This window comes from Carcharodon carcharias, chromosome 3 (assembly GCF_017639515.1).
Source record: "Carcharodon carcharias isolate sCarCar2 chromosome 3, sCarCar2.pri, whole genome shotgun sequence".
Lineage (NCBI taxonomy): Eukaryota > Metazoa > Chordata > Chondrichthyes > Lamniformes > Lamnidae > Carcharodon > Carcharodon carcharias.
This window is the reverse complement of record NC_054469.1, coordinates 114374323-114391722: the sequence shown is the minus strand read 5'-3', so window position 1 is coordinate 114391722 and position 17400 is coordinate 114374323.

Below are 17400 nucleotides of genomic sequence, written 5' to 3'. Positions count from 1 at the left end.
CTTGATTGTTTTATTTTAATTTTGAAGTTTTCAAATTTTGGTTTATTATTTTAAAGTTTTAGCTCTATTTATTTATAGATCTACCTGAACATGCATGTCCTAAGCTGGTTTCTCATACACTGTCCCTTAGACTGAGCACTTACCGTCCAATCAACTTACTAGCTTCCTGTGACATCACAGTTGCTTCTCACCACCAACCCCCCGCGCCACCACCCATCCCTGCTGCCTTACAGCAGCAGGAACAGCATGCTCCTCAGCTCCACTCCAACTCCCAAAGTAGGATACTCTGCAATCACTGGTCTGTATTTATAGGCGCTCCTCAGCTCCTGACCATCTCCCGTAGGCCCTCTCCACTCCAACTCCCAGCAAAGTAGGTTCCAGCCGGTGGATGTACTGTTCTTAGTTTTCCAGATAAGGTGCCACATCAAGGGTTATTGTGGAAAATAAAAGCTCATGGTGTAGGGGGTAACAGGTTGGTATGGATAGAAGATTGGCTAGCTAACAAGAAACAGACAGTAGCCATAAATGGATCTTTTTCTGGTTGGCGAAATGGTGTGCCACAGGGATCAATGATGGAGCGCAACTTTAAACTATTTATTTAAATGACTTGGATGAAGGGACTAAAGGTGTGGTTGCTAAATTTGCTGATAACACAAAGATAGGTAGAAAAGTAAGTTAGTTGTGAAAAGAACTTAAGGAGGCTACAAAGTGACATAGATAGGTTAAGTGAGTGGGCAAAGAACTGGCATATGGAGTATAATTTGGGCAAATGTGAAATTGTCCATTTTAGCAGGAAGAATAAAAAAGCATATTATTTAATGGTGAGAGGTTGCAGGCCTCAGATTCAGGGGGATCTGGGTATCCTAGTGCATGGATCGCAGAAGGCTAGTATGCAGTTACAGCAAGTAATTGGGAAAGCTAATAGAATGTTATCTTTTATAGTGAGGGGAATTGATCACAAAAGTAGAGAGGTTATGCTTTAGTTATACAAGGCACTGGTGAGACCACATCTGGAGTATTGTGTACAGTATTGGTCTCCTTATTTCAGGACGGATGTAAATGCTTTTGAAGAAATTCAGTGAAGGTTTACTAGGCTAATATCAGGAGTGAGCGGGTTGTCTGATGAGAAAAGGTTGGACAGGTTAGGCTTGTATCCATTGGAGAATAGAAGAGTAAGAAGCAAGTTGATTGAAACCTTTAAGATCCTGAGGGGTCTTGACAAAGTGGATGTGGAGAGGATGTTTCCTCTTGTGGGAAAATCTAGAACCAGGGGTCAGGGTTTAAAAATAAGGGGTCGCTCATTTAAGACAGAGATGAAGAAAAATTTTCTCTCTCAGAAGGTTGAGTCTCTTTGGAACTTTAGTCCTCAAAAGGCAGTGTCTTTGAATATTTTTAAGACAGAGTTAGATAGATTCTTGATAAAGGGGGTGAAAGGTTATCAGGGGTAGACAGGAACGTGGGGTGGAGGTTACAATCAGATCAGCCATGATCTTATTGAATGGCGAAGCATGCTTGAGGGGCCAAGTGACCTAATCCTGGCTCCTAATTAGTTTGTTCATACAAACCCGCCCCCGCACATCTGCATGTGTTTCACATGCCCATCGCCAGCCCTGTAAATTATATTATAAAGTTGTACGGATGCTAACTCCTGACACAAAAGTGGGAATGGCACCCTCTTCCAATTCCGCCAACAGGAATGGCACACCGCTGATTAATTTCTGCCCATGGATTACAAATGCAAGGAAGTTATGATGAACTTTTATAAAGTCATTTGTTACATGGTTCAGCCTCAACTGAAGTATTCTGTCCAATTATGGGCCTAACCTTTAAGAAAAATGTGAATTCATTGCAGAGGGTGCAGAATGGTTCAGGGATGAGAAACTTAAGTTATGAAGATAGACTGACGAAGCGGGGCTGGGTGGGGTGGTGGTGGTGGGTGGGTGGGTGGGTGGGGGGTGGAGAATGTTCTCTTTTGTGGCTGCCGTATCAAGCCTGCAAGGATATCATATTCCTAACTTTCAAAAAGATACAGACTTCAGTCAATGCTGACGATTGAAAATTGACTTTAAAAAAGTCAAAATACTGCCCAAGATGGCCACCAAGGGTCAGTTGACCCTCTGTGATTTCTGCACAAAGGATTAACTCACATCTGATCATGCTTCCGGAAAATTCTTAATGTGCAAACGACCATGGGTGGAATGCTGTCCGTTGAATAAACATTCACACTGTAAAACTGCACATGCATCGCCACCCCCTGTTGACTGATGTCAGGACAATATACTAATGTTATTGGCCAATAGGTAGGTGTGTGCGTGCGTGCGCGTGTGCACGTCTTATTGGATAAAAGGCACCTGGTCTAGATAAGCTAGGTTTGAAATGACAAATAGGTAAACATGGGAGAAGTTTAAAATGTAAGGTGTAAAAGGACATTCACATTTTTAAATAAACCAGGCTAGACTGTTTTAAAGGGGGAGTAAAATGTGTCACCTAGCCAGGTGAAGTTCAGAAACAGTGGCCAGGATTTTACCTATGGTGGCCACGCTGGGCAGGAGCGGGTGGGAGCGGAGCCAATCACCACCAACAATCGGCTCCGCACCACCATTTTACGCAGGTAGGCCAATTAAGGATCGCCCAATGTGAATCACAGCTCCCGAGGACAGTGGGAAGGGGCACGCGGCAGAGGCCAATGGCGACCCAGCAGCCGATTCAGAAACGGCGCAGGAAGCCTTCCAAAGGCTGCTAACGATGGCTCACAGGAGGATGTCAGTCAGCGCTCTCGGAGAGCAGGCCAGGCAGGAGGGCAGGTCGGTGGCGCACTCTGCCCTGAGATATTCGGATGAGTGCCTCGCTGCCCTCCGAGGAAGTGGCAGCACACCGTGACATCCTTGTGCCAAGGAACGGGAGGAGGTGGCTCCCCACATAATAAAACTTGCCTAGGAGGAGGTGGCAGGAAGGGTCAGCTCCCATGATGCGGTGAGACGCACCTGGGTGCAGTGCCAGAATGAACTCTTGCGATTGGGGAGGGTGAGTACCGTGTTGGCATGGGTCACTTATCACAGCGGTTAGGTAGACTCCCCCAAAACGGCAACCCTCCGCAACTCAGAATTTTGTTTTTGTATTCAATCATTCACGGGATGTGGGCTTCGCTGAGTGGGCCAGCATTTATTGCCCATCCCTAGTTGCCCGAGAGGGCGGTGCTGAGCTGCCTTCTGTACCCACTGCATGTAGTGCAGGAATACACACAGTGTTGTTTGGGGGTGAGCTCCAGGATTTTGACCCAGCCACAGTGGTAGAGCGCCGAAACATTTCAAAGTCAGGATGCTGACTGACTTGGAGGGGAACTTCCAGGTGGCGGCGTATCCATCTATCTGCTGCCATTCTAGGTGGTAGCACTTGTGGGTTTGGAAGGTCTTAGAATGTGAGTGGCAAATGTGATGGAGGAAGCATCTGGGCAAGGGGATCAGCCCTGGCTGGTTGAAGTGAGTGTATGGCAGCTCCAGGGTCACAAATCGGATGAGCCCTGCAAGGTTTTCCTCAGGTGGGGGTGGCAATGGCATTGCAGGTACAGGGTGGACTAATCAATGTTCTTCTCCTTTCAGGAGAAGACAGCATACAATAATGCCAAGCGGCTGCAGACCGGTGGAGGGCAACCCCACCTTCTCATCATGGCCAGATACAAGAGGCACTTGAGCTGGAGAGGTGCCATGCACCCAGGTCAGCCAGCCACGGTAAGGTTGGGGTGGCAATGGGAGGTAAGAGTGCCATGCACTGAGGTCACAATGTCTGAGAGTGCAAATATTCCACTGTTGACTGTATATTAATTTCGGCATCCAACATGGGATCCCCATTGATAATTGAAGGAGGAGCGCATCCTGATCCGGGTGCCAGGCATGCACATTAACAGTGTAACAACTTCTACTATCAAACGTCCTTGTTCTTCTTTTCAGCCTCACCAAAGCATGCCTGGACTCAGGAGGCAGAGGGACCGCCTCTGACTCCTGAGGTCCCAGCATCAGCGTCACACCCTCTCAGCCAGGCAGGCACCAGCGCAGATACCAGTATCTTGGTGAGAATAAGATCGTCAGCTAGTATCTCAGTGCACAGCAGTGAAGGCACTTCACACTTACTTGAGGTGCAGGCAGAGACAGAGAGTGCCCAGGGCGCCAGCAGTCAAAGGACTGCTGGGGATCAGGAACATGCTCAGTCGATGGCTCAGATGTGCCTCTGGAGTCATCCCTGAGGCAGCAGATGTTGCAAGTCCAGCAGGGTGTGCAAGAGGATATGGCGGAGATACATGAGGGAATACATGCCATGATCTCCGTGATAGAGGAGTCCATGCGAAGCTTGATCAATGCAATGACCCTCATGGTCGAGAGCAATGCCTCCTCCATGGAGAGTGTGGTGACTCTCATGGAGAGGCTCCTCCAGGAGAACAATCAGGGCTTCCTGGGAATGTGCGCAGATCCGCAAGCCCTCATAGTGGCACTGATCTCAGGTGGTCAGTGTAAGTGTGGGAGATGGATTGGGCACCCGGTATCCCAGCTAGTTGCCCATCCATCAGTGGTGAACAGGGAGGTCCAAAGCCGCCTCACATTGGCTCACGAGCTGCCTGTTGTCTCTGTGGGCTCCTCTCAGGGCACTCCGGATGATGGCAGCAGCTCCTCCACTCCTCTGCCACGACTGTGGCATCTGATGAGACTGCGGCGACTAGGGAGATGCCATGTCACTGGCTGCTCCCTCCCAGTCAGGACCAGCACAGGCTCCACGAGCCAGAAGACACCCGCTGAGGTCATCAAGGCCAACAGCACAGCAGAGTGAGCAGGCTGTCTCATATGCCGGTGCCAGAGAGGGGGAAGCACCTAGATATAGCACTCACAAACGTAAACATAAACCACTTTAGGCACACCAAGGGCTTATCACTGGTGGTTTTCTTTTGACCCCCCCGTTTCAATTGTTTTTAAGTAGGTGTGCCGTTCAACACCTTTTAATGGACTTTGATTTCTGTAAGCAAGTATGCAATCATTAAATGTTTTCATTCTCAACAAGCCTCTTGGTGCTTCATTAGTTCCACAGGTTAAGGGGAACCCATGATATTCTGAGTGACTTGTATGTCATTGAGCTTTATTGACAAGGCTCATAGTTAATGTATCTAACCAGGCAAATGTTGCTCTCAGCTATTGAGTATGGAGCCTGCAGTCCTGGCATGTGTTGGAAGTTTATCTTTGGTAGGCTAGCTGAAGGAGCATTGGATAAAAGCCTCCCGGGTGTCCCTGCCTCCCTGGAGGTTGCCTGGGTCAGCATCTATCCCCTCAGCGTTCTGCTGAGCGTGCTCGTCCTCGGACTCACTACTGGACTCACTGTCTGCAGCCAGAGCATCTGCGTCCACATCTTCTTCCTCCACTGCGCCCCCCTGTCCAGTGTTAGATTGTGGAGAGTGCAGCATGCAACCACTATCAATGACACACGATCTGGGGTGTATTGCAGTGCGCCCCCTTAATGGTTCAGGCATTGGAAGCGCATCTTGAAAAGACTGATAGTTCTCTCTACCATGAACCTTGTGGAGGCGTGGCTCCTGTTGTACCACTGCTCAGCCTCTGTTCTTGGATGGCGGAGGGGTGTCATGAGCCACCTTTAGAGGGGATAGCCCTTGTCACTCACCAGCCATCCATCTGGGCGGGCTGGAGCGCTGAAGAGCCTTGGAACCTGGGAGTGTCTCAGGATGTAGGCGTCATGGGAGCTGCCTGGGTACTTTGCACAGACTTGCAGAATCTGCATTCTATGGTCACACACTATCTGCACCTTCATGGAGTGGAAGCCCTTCCTGTTGACGAAGGCACCGGGCTCACCCACTGGTGCCTTGATGGCCACATGTGTGCAACTGTTGCACCCTGGATGCGGGGGAACCCAGCAATCACTGCAAAGCCTCTGACTCGCTCTGTCTAGCTCACCTCGTCTGAGCGGTAGTGAATGGAAGTCAATGCATACCTGAACAGAGCATCTGTCACCAGCTTGACAACTGTGGACAGCTGACTGGGGGACTCCACAAATATCACCCACCGGCCCTGGAAAGATCCAGAGGCATTGAAGTTGAGGGCAGCCATGACCTTCAGCGCCACTGGCATGGGGTGTCCAACCACACAGTTGGAGTTGATCTCATGGCCGATCGTCTGACAGATGGAGGTCACTGTCTCCCTTGAGAGATGGAACCTTCCTCGGCACTGCACCTCAGACATATTGTGGTAGCTGCATCACCGCCTGTAAACCCTGGCAGCAGGATAGTGGCATCTTCTGTGGTCCCTTCAACCATGGACTTCCTGTTGGCCCTGTCCCCTTGTGCCTGCGCCTGTCCTCACAAAGGCGGGTCCCCTGGAGGCTGAAAATGGACTCCTGGCCTCCTCCCACTTCTGGCCCTTTCTCCCTCCTCAGAGGAGGTGCCTCCAGTGGAGAACACAATCCCCATTCCCAGAGTAAGGGAAGGTTGTATAATACCTGCAAGGCCCCAAGTGTTACGATTCCTCTAGAGTCCTCAACTGAAGCCTGTTCTTTCTGTCAAAGCTCAGAAGAGAATTGAAGTTGTCCTGGTCACACAAGAAAGTAGCAGTAAGTTTAAAAACTAAAAAAGAGTAACAACTCGCATTAGTGAGCCCACTCACCCCGCTTATCCCATCCGTGGATGGGGTTTTTTAAAAACGTGGCCTACCCGCCTGCCCGTGCAATGCACAAAAAAAAAAAATCGCACAGGCTGTGAAAAATCGCTGGCAATTACTGCCTCAAGGGCCTTAACTGGCCTGATAATTAATGGCGGGTGCACCTCATAGCATGCCCACCCTCCAAAATACTGCAATGGCACGCCATGACGCATGGCCGACGTCATCGCACGTCATTATACGCATGAGTGCGTCGGGCCTGCCCCTGCACGCTGATGGCAAAATTCTGCCCAGTGTGTTTATTTTTCCCCAAAGATTACTGGTAAAGTTGGTACTATGATAATTTTTTATGATCAGGGAGGTAAGGTCCAAAGACATAGTGCAACAATGGGAATTTGCATTCAAAAGGGGAAAATATGTATCAAGGAGAGAAGGCAGGCATTTTAAAGATCTAACAAGCATGAAACACCTTCAGCAGCTAAGCCTCAAGCTACTGTCTACAAAGAATTGAAGTTAAGGAAACTCACATTGAATTGGATTGTTCAGGATATCATGTTTCTTTGCCTGGGACTAATAAAATCTGTGTGTTTTACTGTTGCCTTAACGGAGTGTAACTGGGTGTCAAATTGATTAGGAAATTTACAAGTTATTATAGTAGTAATTTGTAGATATATGTATGTGCTTAAAATCCATTAATAAACGTTTAATCTAGTTTTGTAGAAACCTATAAGACTCTGTGGTCTTATTACTACTGAATTCAAAACCTGCATCTTGAAGCATACAAATTGCAAAAAATAGCTGTGGCAGCTGTCTCAAGTTTCCCTCTGGGATTAGAGCAACTCAGCGCTGGATATATACCAAAACTCAAAATCAATAGCCCTCCCAGGCACAGTACCTACGAGTTTGACCCTTGACAAAGAAAGGTACAGAGGAATGAGTTGTCACAAGCAGGTGTGAACAGCTACCATTAAAATCCCATTGTGTAGCAGCTGCTTCTAACTTTAAACCGATGGAGGTATTAATCATGCTGGGGTGGGGTAGGTGTGTGGATGATCACATAACCAAAATTGATGACAGATCATTAAACTGTTTTACTCCAAGAACCAGGGAGGCATAGGTCATTTTACAAACCAACAGGGCAAGATGGATAATCCTCCAACAAGAACAGAACCATAACAAAAACAGAATTACCTGGAAAAACTCAGCAGGTCTGGCAGCATCGGCGGAGAAGAAAAGAGTTGACATTTCGAGTCCTCATGACCCTTTCAACAGAACTGAGTGAATATTAGGAGGGGGGTGAAATATAAGCTGGTTTAAGGTGGAGGGTGGGGGGGAGAGAAGTGGGGGGGGCGGTGTGGTCGTAGGGACAAACAAGCAGTGGGAGGAGCAGATAATCAAAAGATGTCACAGACAGAAGAACAAAGAAGTGTTGAAGGTGGTGATATTATCTAAACGAATGTGCTAATTAAGAATGGATGGCAAGACACTCAAGGTACAGCTCTAGTGGGGGTGGAGTGGAAAGCCTAACAGGGCATAAAAGACAGATTTAAAAATAATGGAAATAGGTGGGAAAAGAAAAATCTATATAAATTATTGGAAAAAACAAAAAGGAGGGGGGAAATCGGAAAGGGGGTGGGGATGGAGGAGAGAGTTCAAGATCTAAAGTTGTTGAACTCAATATTCAGTCCGGAAGGCTGTAAAGTGCCTAGTCGGAAGATGAGGTGCAGTTCCTCCAGTTTGCGTTGGGCTTCACTGGAACAATGCAGCAAGCCAAGGACAGACATGTGGGCAAGAGATCGGGGTGGAGTGTTAAAATGGCAAGCGACAGGGAGGTTTGGGTCATTCTTGCGGACAGACTGCAGGTGTTCTGCAAAGTGGTCGCCCAGTTTACATTTGGTCTCTCCAATGTAGAGGAGACCGCATTGGGAGCAACAAATGCAGTAGACTAAGTTAGGGGAAATGCAAGTGAAATGCTGCTTCACTTGAAAGGAGTGTTTGGGCCCTTGGACGGTGAGGAGTGAGGAAGTGAAAGGGCAGGTGTTGCATCTTCTGCGTGGGCATGGGGAGGTGCCATAGGTGGGAGTTGAGGAGTAGGGGATGATGGAGGAGTGGACCAGGGTGTCCCGGAGGGAACGATCCCTATGGAATGCCGCCGGGGGAGGGGGGGGGTGAAGGGAAGATGTGTTTGGTGGTGGCATCATGCTGGAGTTGGTGGAAATGGCGGAGGATGATCCTTTGAATACGGGGGCTGGTGGGGTGATAAGTGAGGATAAGGGGGACCCTGTCATGTTTCTGGGAAGGAGGAGAAGGCATGAGGGCGGATGCGCGGGAGATGGGCCGGACATGGTTGAGGGCCCTGTCAACGACCGTAGGTGGAAAACCTCGGTTAAGGAAGGAGGAGGACATGTCAGAGGAACTGTTTTTGAAGGTAACATCATCAGAACAGATGCGACGGAGGTGAAGGAACTGAGAGAATGGGATGGAGTCCTTACAGGAAGCGGGGTGTGAGGAGCTATAGTTGAGGTAGCTGTGGGAGTCGGTAGGCTTGTAATGGATATTGGTGGACAGTCTATCACCAGAAATTGAGACAGAGAGATCAAGGAAGGGAAGCGAAGTGTCAGAGATGGACCATGTGAAAATGATGGGGGGTGGAGATTGGAAGCAAAATTAATAATTTTTTCCAGATCCCGACGACCTGCTACCTTCAAAAACAGTCCCTCTGACATGTCCTCCTTCTTCCTTAACCGAGGTTTTCCACCCACGGTCGTTCACAGGGCCCTCAACTGTGTCCGGCCCATCTCCCGTGCATCCGCCCTCACGCCTTCTCCTCCTTCCCAGAAACATGATAGGGTCCCCCTTGTCCTCACTTATCACCCCACCAGCCTCCGTAATCAAAGGATCATCCTCCACCATTTCCGCCAACTCCAGCATGATGCACCACCAAACACATCTTCCCTTCACCCCCCCGGCGGCATTCCGTAGGGATCGTTCCCTCCGGGACACCCTGGTCCACTCCTCCATCATCCCCTACTCCTCAACCCCCACCTATGGCACCTCCCGATGCCCACGCAAAAGTTGCAACACCTGCCCCTTCACTTCCTCTCTCCTCACAGTCCAAGGGCCCAAACACTCTTTTCAAGTGAAGCAACATTTCACTTGCATTTCCCCTAACTTAGTCTACTGCATTTGTTGCTCCCAACGCGGTCTCCTCTACATTGGAGAGACCAAACATAAACTGGGCGACCGCTTTGCAGCAGAACACCTGCGGTCTGTCCGCAAAAAAGACCCAAACCTCCCTGTCACTTGCCATTTTAACACTCCACCCTGCTCTCTTGCCCACATGTCTGTCCTTGGCTTGCTGCATTGTTCCAGTGAAGCCCAACACAAATCTTCCAACTAGACACTTTACAGCCTTCTGGACTGAATATTGAATTCAACAACTTTAGATCTTGAACTCTCTCCTCCATCCCCACTTCCTTTCCGTTTCTTCCTCCTTCCTTTTGTTTTTTCCAATAATTTATATAGATTTTTCTTTTCCCACCTATTTCCATTATTTTTAAATCTATGTCTTTTATGCCCTGTTAGTCTTTCCACCCCACCCCCACTAGAGCTGTACCTTGAGTGTCTTGCCATCCATTCTAAATTAGCACATTCGTTTAGATAATATCACCACCTTCAACAGTTCTTTGTTCTTCTGTCTATGACATCTTTTGATTATCTGCTCCTCCCACTGCTTGCTTGTCTCTACGACCACACTCCCCCCCCCAACCCCCCCACCCCCCCACTACTCTCCCCCCACCTTAAACCAGCTTATATTTCACCCCTCTCCTAATATTCACTCAGTTCTGTTGAAAGGGTCATGAGGACTCGAAACATCAACTCTTTTCTTTTCCGCCGATGCTGCTAGATCTGCTGAGTTTTCCAGGTAATTCTGTTTTTGTTTTGGATTTCCAGCCTCTGCAGTTTTTTGTTTTTATTTGTAAGAACACAACCATGCCTAACCTGTTCAACCCAGACAGTGAGGGGGACTAATTTGCTTTCATCTGCCAAACTTCACTTCTACAAAAATAAAAGCAAAAAACTGTGGATGCTGGAAATCCAAAACAAAAATAATACCTGGAAAAACTCAGCAGGTCTGGCAAGTTTTGTCCCACCCCTTGTCCCACTCCCACTAAAACCAGCTTATATTTCACCTCTCTTCCATTTTTACTTGGTTCTGTTGAAGAGTCATATGGACTCGAAACATTAACTGGGTTTCTCTCCACAGATGCTGCCAGACCTGCTGAGTTTTTCCAGGTATTTTTATTTTGTTTTTTCACTTCTACAAAACTTGGACACGACTCATTTGGAGACACCAGAGGTTTTCAACTTCCATTCTTCCAGAGAACCACGAGAAAGAATACACTTATGATTTTACACATGCTTTTCTTTCAAGGACTGAAATTTGGGCACGTGATTTACTTCTTTTATTTTTACGCTAATAAGTTAAGTGTATGCTTCGTTTCCCCAATCCATGTGTATAAGTCCGTGTGCATGAGGGAGTGAATGTGTTTCATTGCGTTTAAATTTCCAGTTTTGTGTGAATACATATTGTCCTTTCTTTTGATTTAAATTTGGCTGCGTTTGCTGCCATTGCAGTAAATGTGCAGTTCTAGCATTTGTTTACTGTTTTAGCGTAGGATTGGATTTGCGGGGGTTGGGGGGAAATCAGGAGACACAGTGTACAGAAATTAAAGGGAATTTTTCCATTTCAATCTCATCACAGTTGGAACAAAGTTTCCAAACCTGAAATGGGTGAGGGGGCAGGTAGTAATGGGCATGGTGCGGGGAGCTACAGCATTTAAAACTGTCAATTTACCAATCACAAATCTTCACATTTCCCTCCATGCTGCCTGATCATTATTTCACTTGCCATTCAAAAAACTACTTCCACTGCCAGGAACTTCAGTATATATTTATCTGAGAAACACTACAATTCCTGTCTTCCCCTATATATTGCAGGGAACTGAAATCTGAATATGGCCCACATTATGCTTTGGAACGAATATATGATGCTTCTAACAGAGCAAAATCTAAACACGTGAAATTGAAACCATTTTCAAGATCTATGTTCAGAACTAGCTTCATCCACAAAGTTCTTGAAAATCTACACAATTTGTCCAAGCTAAACTATAATTCGCATTTTAGCAAAAGCTCTACTTAGGAGATAATTGACACAGCAGCAACATCCAACATTCTATTTATAGTCAATCCAAATATCAGTTACAATGTAATGATAAAAGTTATTAAAATAAAGCCAACATAGTTTCTATGCAACATTTCTGGTATATCATGCAAAATTGATGTATATCAGAACATGAATGAAAAAAACAAAAGTTTAATAAAATTAAACTATCTTCCCTTTCCTTACACCACAAAATACTGATGATCACAACTAGGGAGAATAATTCTTTAAAGCTGTGAAAAACACAATGCTTCCAGACCTACAGATCCAAAATCAAATCAAAATGTTATGAGCATTTTAACATGTGTGGAAAGGCAAAATATTCACATTATAATTAATATTGTCTCTTAATTAGTTATAAATAGAACTATATCAGTCACAGGCAACATTGCTTCAAAATTTGGAGTCTGACCTAGATAATCTGTCACGTTCAGCATCACTGATCTTTTACATAAGTGGACCCTACATCCCTAATGATCAGTTTACTTTCAATGCCCATATCTAGTCTTATAATGGTGTGACCTAAGGCTGTAACAAAAGGACACTGTTTAAAAAATAACTGGATACTTTCAACTCATACACATACTCATGTTTCTCCCATCTTTCCAAAGTTGGAGCTAATAAATACACAAATGAGATGAGGCTGTATGGTTTATTGTACAACAGTTAAGTAAACAGTAAATATTTATAATAACCTCAGTGCACTTTGAAATGATTCTGCTAAGCATTTTGTGACATAAAAGGAAAAAACAACTTTTCCCCATTAACAGGCTAAACAATCACTAACCTTCTGAAACAGATCAGTTCTATCTGATGAAGTGTACGCATCTCAATCAATCAATTTGCCAACTGGCAGTACTGAAAATTGAGCCTTTTATGTTGAATATCACCTGAACTATGGATGTACCAATGCCTTTCCAAACAAAGTAACAAAATACGATACAATGAACTTGGCAACCAACTAAATGAGATAAGCTATTTGCTAATTGCACCTGTAGTTCTGAGATTACACAATTTCTAAACATTTGAATCAAGGGGAAAAAAGGACCTTGAAATGTGTTTCAGGTGCATATTAACCTACCTGGCCAACTGCTGATTAGCACAATGCATTATTGGAAATCAAAATCAAGTATTTAAGTTATTACTAAATGCATAGGCCATTCAGTGCCCAAAATGTTAATGTGTACCAAGAGTTAAGATCAGGCAGCAAGAAAGATGTACCAATCTTGAATGTACTTAACCCACGCAATTTCCAGTGCAGTGGAATGTTCTACATCTCATTTTGATTAATTAGCCACTTCAATCTGATTTTACAATGCATATTAAAGTGCACACAAACTTTAACATTAAATATTGTTTCATTCAACTGAAACTGATTTTGTGCAAGGCTATTGGCAGATTGGAATTTTATTGTATTCTGCTCTTTAAAAGGTTATTTCTATTAATTTAAACAATCTGTTCTCATTTATATCCATATCTTAGGTCTATTTTATTAGTAAAGACAATGATTTTTGCTCAATAGATACATATACTGACCAAAAGAAATAAAGGAAACGAGTATTGCTACCAAGGCAGATAGCTCAAGTGGGGAAATTTCCTGGCTAACCACACCTGCCTCAGTAGAAAGAGCCCCCAAATGCTGCGATCTTCACACCCGGGGGTGGTGGTGGTGGTTATTGCAGCGTGAAGTCAGGTCTGCCATTCCCAGAAGTGGAGTGCAGGGGCACAACCAAGTGCCAAGGCAAGTTAGCTAACAGGCCTGCCCTCGGTTCTCTGTGATTACTGGACATTTTAGGCTCTATAGCCCTCAATGCTCATACTACCTACCCCCACACACTCCCTATGCCAACTCATGCCCTTTTCCACCCCCATGGCCCCTTATAACCCTCATGCCAGTCTATGGCCCTTCCATACCCATCTAACCGCCCCCATGCTAATCTATTACCCTTCCATGCCCTCACACCACTATGGGCTCTTTCAGCCCCTCTATCAACTCAATGCCAACTTATGTCCCCCCCCCCCCCCACCCACCCCCAATGGTCCCTCATTCCCTCCATGCCAACTCTGGCCCATCCATGTCCATTCACCCAGTATACACTATGTACAGAACCAGTGAACCCCATTTTAACAAATGGTATGTGTAACTGCTCAGAAAAAAAACACCCATTCAAACATCTTACTTTGAAATAAAACTGCTGTTCTTACAACCCTGTTACAGTGTCAACACAAAAAAATTATAGCCACTTAAAGATGTCAATCAAGCAAAGTTCCCTCCAGCTGTCAAAATAGAAAACTAGAGAGATAATCCTTAAGAGAGTGTGGCTTTTTACTATGATCTCTCTTATCAATATCTAAAAATTTATCTGCACAAGATTAAGAGGTGTGAAGTATTTGAAGCCTCTGTTATTGATACCTTAATGGTCTATTTGACTGACACTTTTCTAGAGTTGTAGGAACAGCAGTTTCTTATCAAATAAAGATTGTGAATGGATATCATTTTTCCTGAGCAGTTCCACGCCTGCGATTGTCAGTATAGGGTTCACTGGCTCTGTACATAGTGTATACTGGAAGCATGGAAGGGGCATGAATAAGATCTTTTGAACATACCTTTTGAAATGTTCTCAAATCCAGACTAAGGTTCACAACTCCACTGAGGTCCATGAACCACAATTCATGGAGAAGCTGGCTCAACTGCACGAAAATTGCGAGGAACCACGAGATGCCTATCCGCAGAACAGAGCCAGCCAGATTGGGAGTACAGGGAGTGGGCTCACTACCCACACTCTTATCACATGCAAGCAAAAATTTGGGGGGGGGAGAGAATCCCAGAATCGGGTCCCACCTGCCATTTTTAAATGGTTCCAGAGTCATTCCAACTCCACAAAAATCCAGGCCCAATTGCTAGTTAAGTTACATACCTTCAGAAATATAGTTTTCAGCTGAGCTGGATTTGCTTGCTTGGTCAAATTCAACTGGGAGGAAAAAAATTGCTGTTAACAAACAAATTATAAAACAGTAGCAGATAGTGCTCAACTTTAGCACTCAACTTTGCTATCCAACTTACAGATAGTTACAAAACATGTTAAATTTATATAAATGTTTGTTAAAGGGGTGAGTTTTTATGTTTTTAAAAGTAAAGAGAGAAACAGAGGCACAGGCAATTAGCAAGGGAATTCAAAAGTACGGCCAAAGCATCTCAAGACTGCCACTGGCACAGTGAACGTATAGGAGCACAGGTCAGAGCCATGTGGACTGAAGGGAGCAGAAGGGATTACAGCATTGACAATTCTATCCTTTTAAGTGATAACCAATATCTCCCTTGCATTGTTTCAGAAAAACATGAGGCCTCAGGTCATTGAAGTGAAATGTTAAATCGGTTTCTCTCTCCACAAATGCTATGAGACCTACTGAGTATTTCCAGCATATTATGTTTTTTGCTTGTTTCTGTACATTCGTTATAGCATGAGGGCTGCAACTTCTAAATGAAGTCCAGGATTTATTTCTTAATTAAACTGCTTTTGAACCTCAAACTCTTCTCAGTAGGTGAGTACATACTGGACTACAAACTTCTCGGCATTAATTAGCATCACATAGGGATACTCAATTCTTCAGAGCTGCATTCCATCTTATTAAATACCAAACTATAAAGCATTTTGGAATTCTAGGATGGGAATACAATACCAGAATCACTAAAATCAATATGCCAGTAAAGTGTTAACCAAAGAGACTCTGACAGTATCACTGATTGTTGAGAGCAAACTAATTTTTATCTTACTGCTAATTGCAGTTCATTCAGAGAATTAAAGTAATACTCCAGGAAAAAAAATTCAGCAATGATCTTGAAGATGGATTTGAACCTATGTCCCCAGAGCATTCGCCTGGGCCTCTGGATTACTATTTCAGTGACATCACCACTATGCCACCTGTGAGGTGGGAGCGGCTGCACTTGACATGAAGGCAGTACTTGATAAAGTGCCACCAAAAGCTTTTGCGGAAAATAAGAGTTCATGGTGTAGGGGGTAACATATTAGCATGGATAGAAAATTGGCTGGCTGGCAGAAAACAGAGTATGCATAAATGGATCTTTTTCTGATTGGCAAGGTGTGACAAGGGAGTTCCGCAAGGATCTATGCTGGGGCCTTAACTTTTTACAATTTATATCAATGACTTAGATGAGGGGAGTGAAAAAATGGTAGCTAAATTTGCAGATGACACAAAGATAGGTAGGAAAGTATGTTGTAAGGAAGACATAAGGAGGTTGCAGCTGGATATAGAGAGATTGAGTGGATGGGCTAAATTCTGGTAGTTAGAGTATAATGTAGGAAAATATGAAGTTGTTCACTTTGACAGGGAGAATAAAAAAAGCAGAGTATTACTTAAACAGGGAACGGCTGCAGAATTCTGAGGTGCAGAGGGATCAAGGTGTTCTAGTGCATGAGTTACAAAAAGTTAGAATGTAGGTACAGCAAGTAATTAATAAGAAGGCCAATGGAATGCTATTCTTTATTAAGAGAGCAACTGAACATAAAAGTAAGGATATTATGCTTCAGTAATACAGGGCATTGGTGAGACCAAATCTTTAACATTATGTGCAGTTTTGGTCTCCTTGTTTAAGGAAGGATGTAAGTGCATTGGAGGCGGTTCAGAGGAGGTTTACTAGATTGATACCTGGAAGGAGCAGGTTGTCTTATGAGGAAAAGTTAGACAGACTGGGTTTATTTCTAATGTAGTTTAGAAGAATGAGGGGTGGCTTGATTGAAGTGGACATGGAAAGGATGTTTCCTCTTATGGGTGAGATCAAAACTATGGGGCACTGTTTTAAAATTAGGAGTTGCCCTTTAATACAAAGTTGAGGAGAATTTTTTTTTTCTGAGGGTTGTGCAACTTTGGAACACTGCCTCCAAAGGCTGGCTCATTGAATATTTTAAGGCAGAGGTAGGTAGATTCTTTTTTTAAATTCATTCATGGGATGTGGGCATCGCTGGCTAGGCCAGCATTTATTGCCCCTCCCTAATTGCACTTGTTTAGAGGGCATTTTAAGAGTCAACCACATTGCTGTGGGTCTGGAGTCACATGTAGACAACAGATTTCCTTCCCTAAAGGACATTAGTGAACAAGATGGGTTTTTACAACAATCAACAATAGTTTCATGGTCATCATCAGGCTTTTAATTTCAGATTTTTATTGAATTCAAATTTCACCATCTGCCATGGTGGGATTTGAACCCAGGTCCCCAGAGCATAACCTTAGGTATCTGGGATACCAGTCCAGCGACAATACCACTATGCCACCACCTCCCCAAGGAGGTTAAGCAAGGGAATCAAAGGTTCTCGGAGGTAGATGGGAACGTGGAATTCGAAACACAAACAGATTATCCATGAATCTTATTGAACGGCGGAGCAGGCTCAAGAGGCCAAATGGCCTACTTCTGCTCCTATTTCATATGTTTATATTTGACCAAGTGTGGCATCAAGGAGCCCTAGCAAAACTGAAGTCAATAGGAATCAAAGGGAAAACTCTCCACAGGTT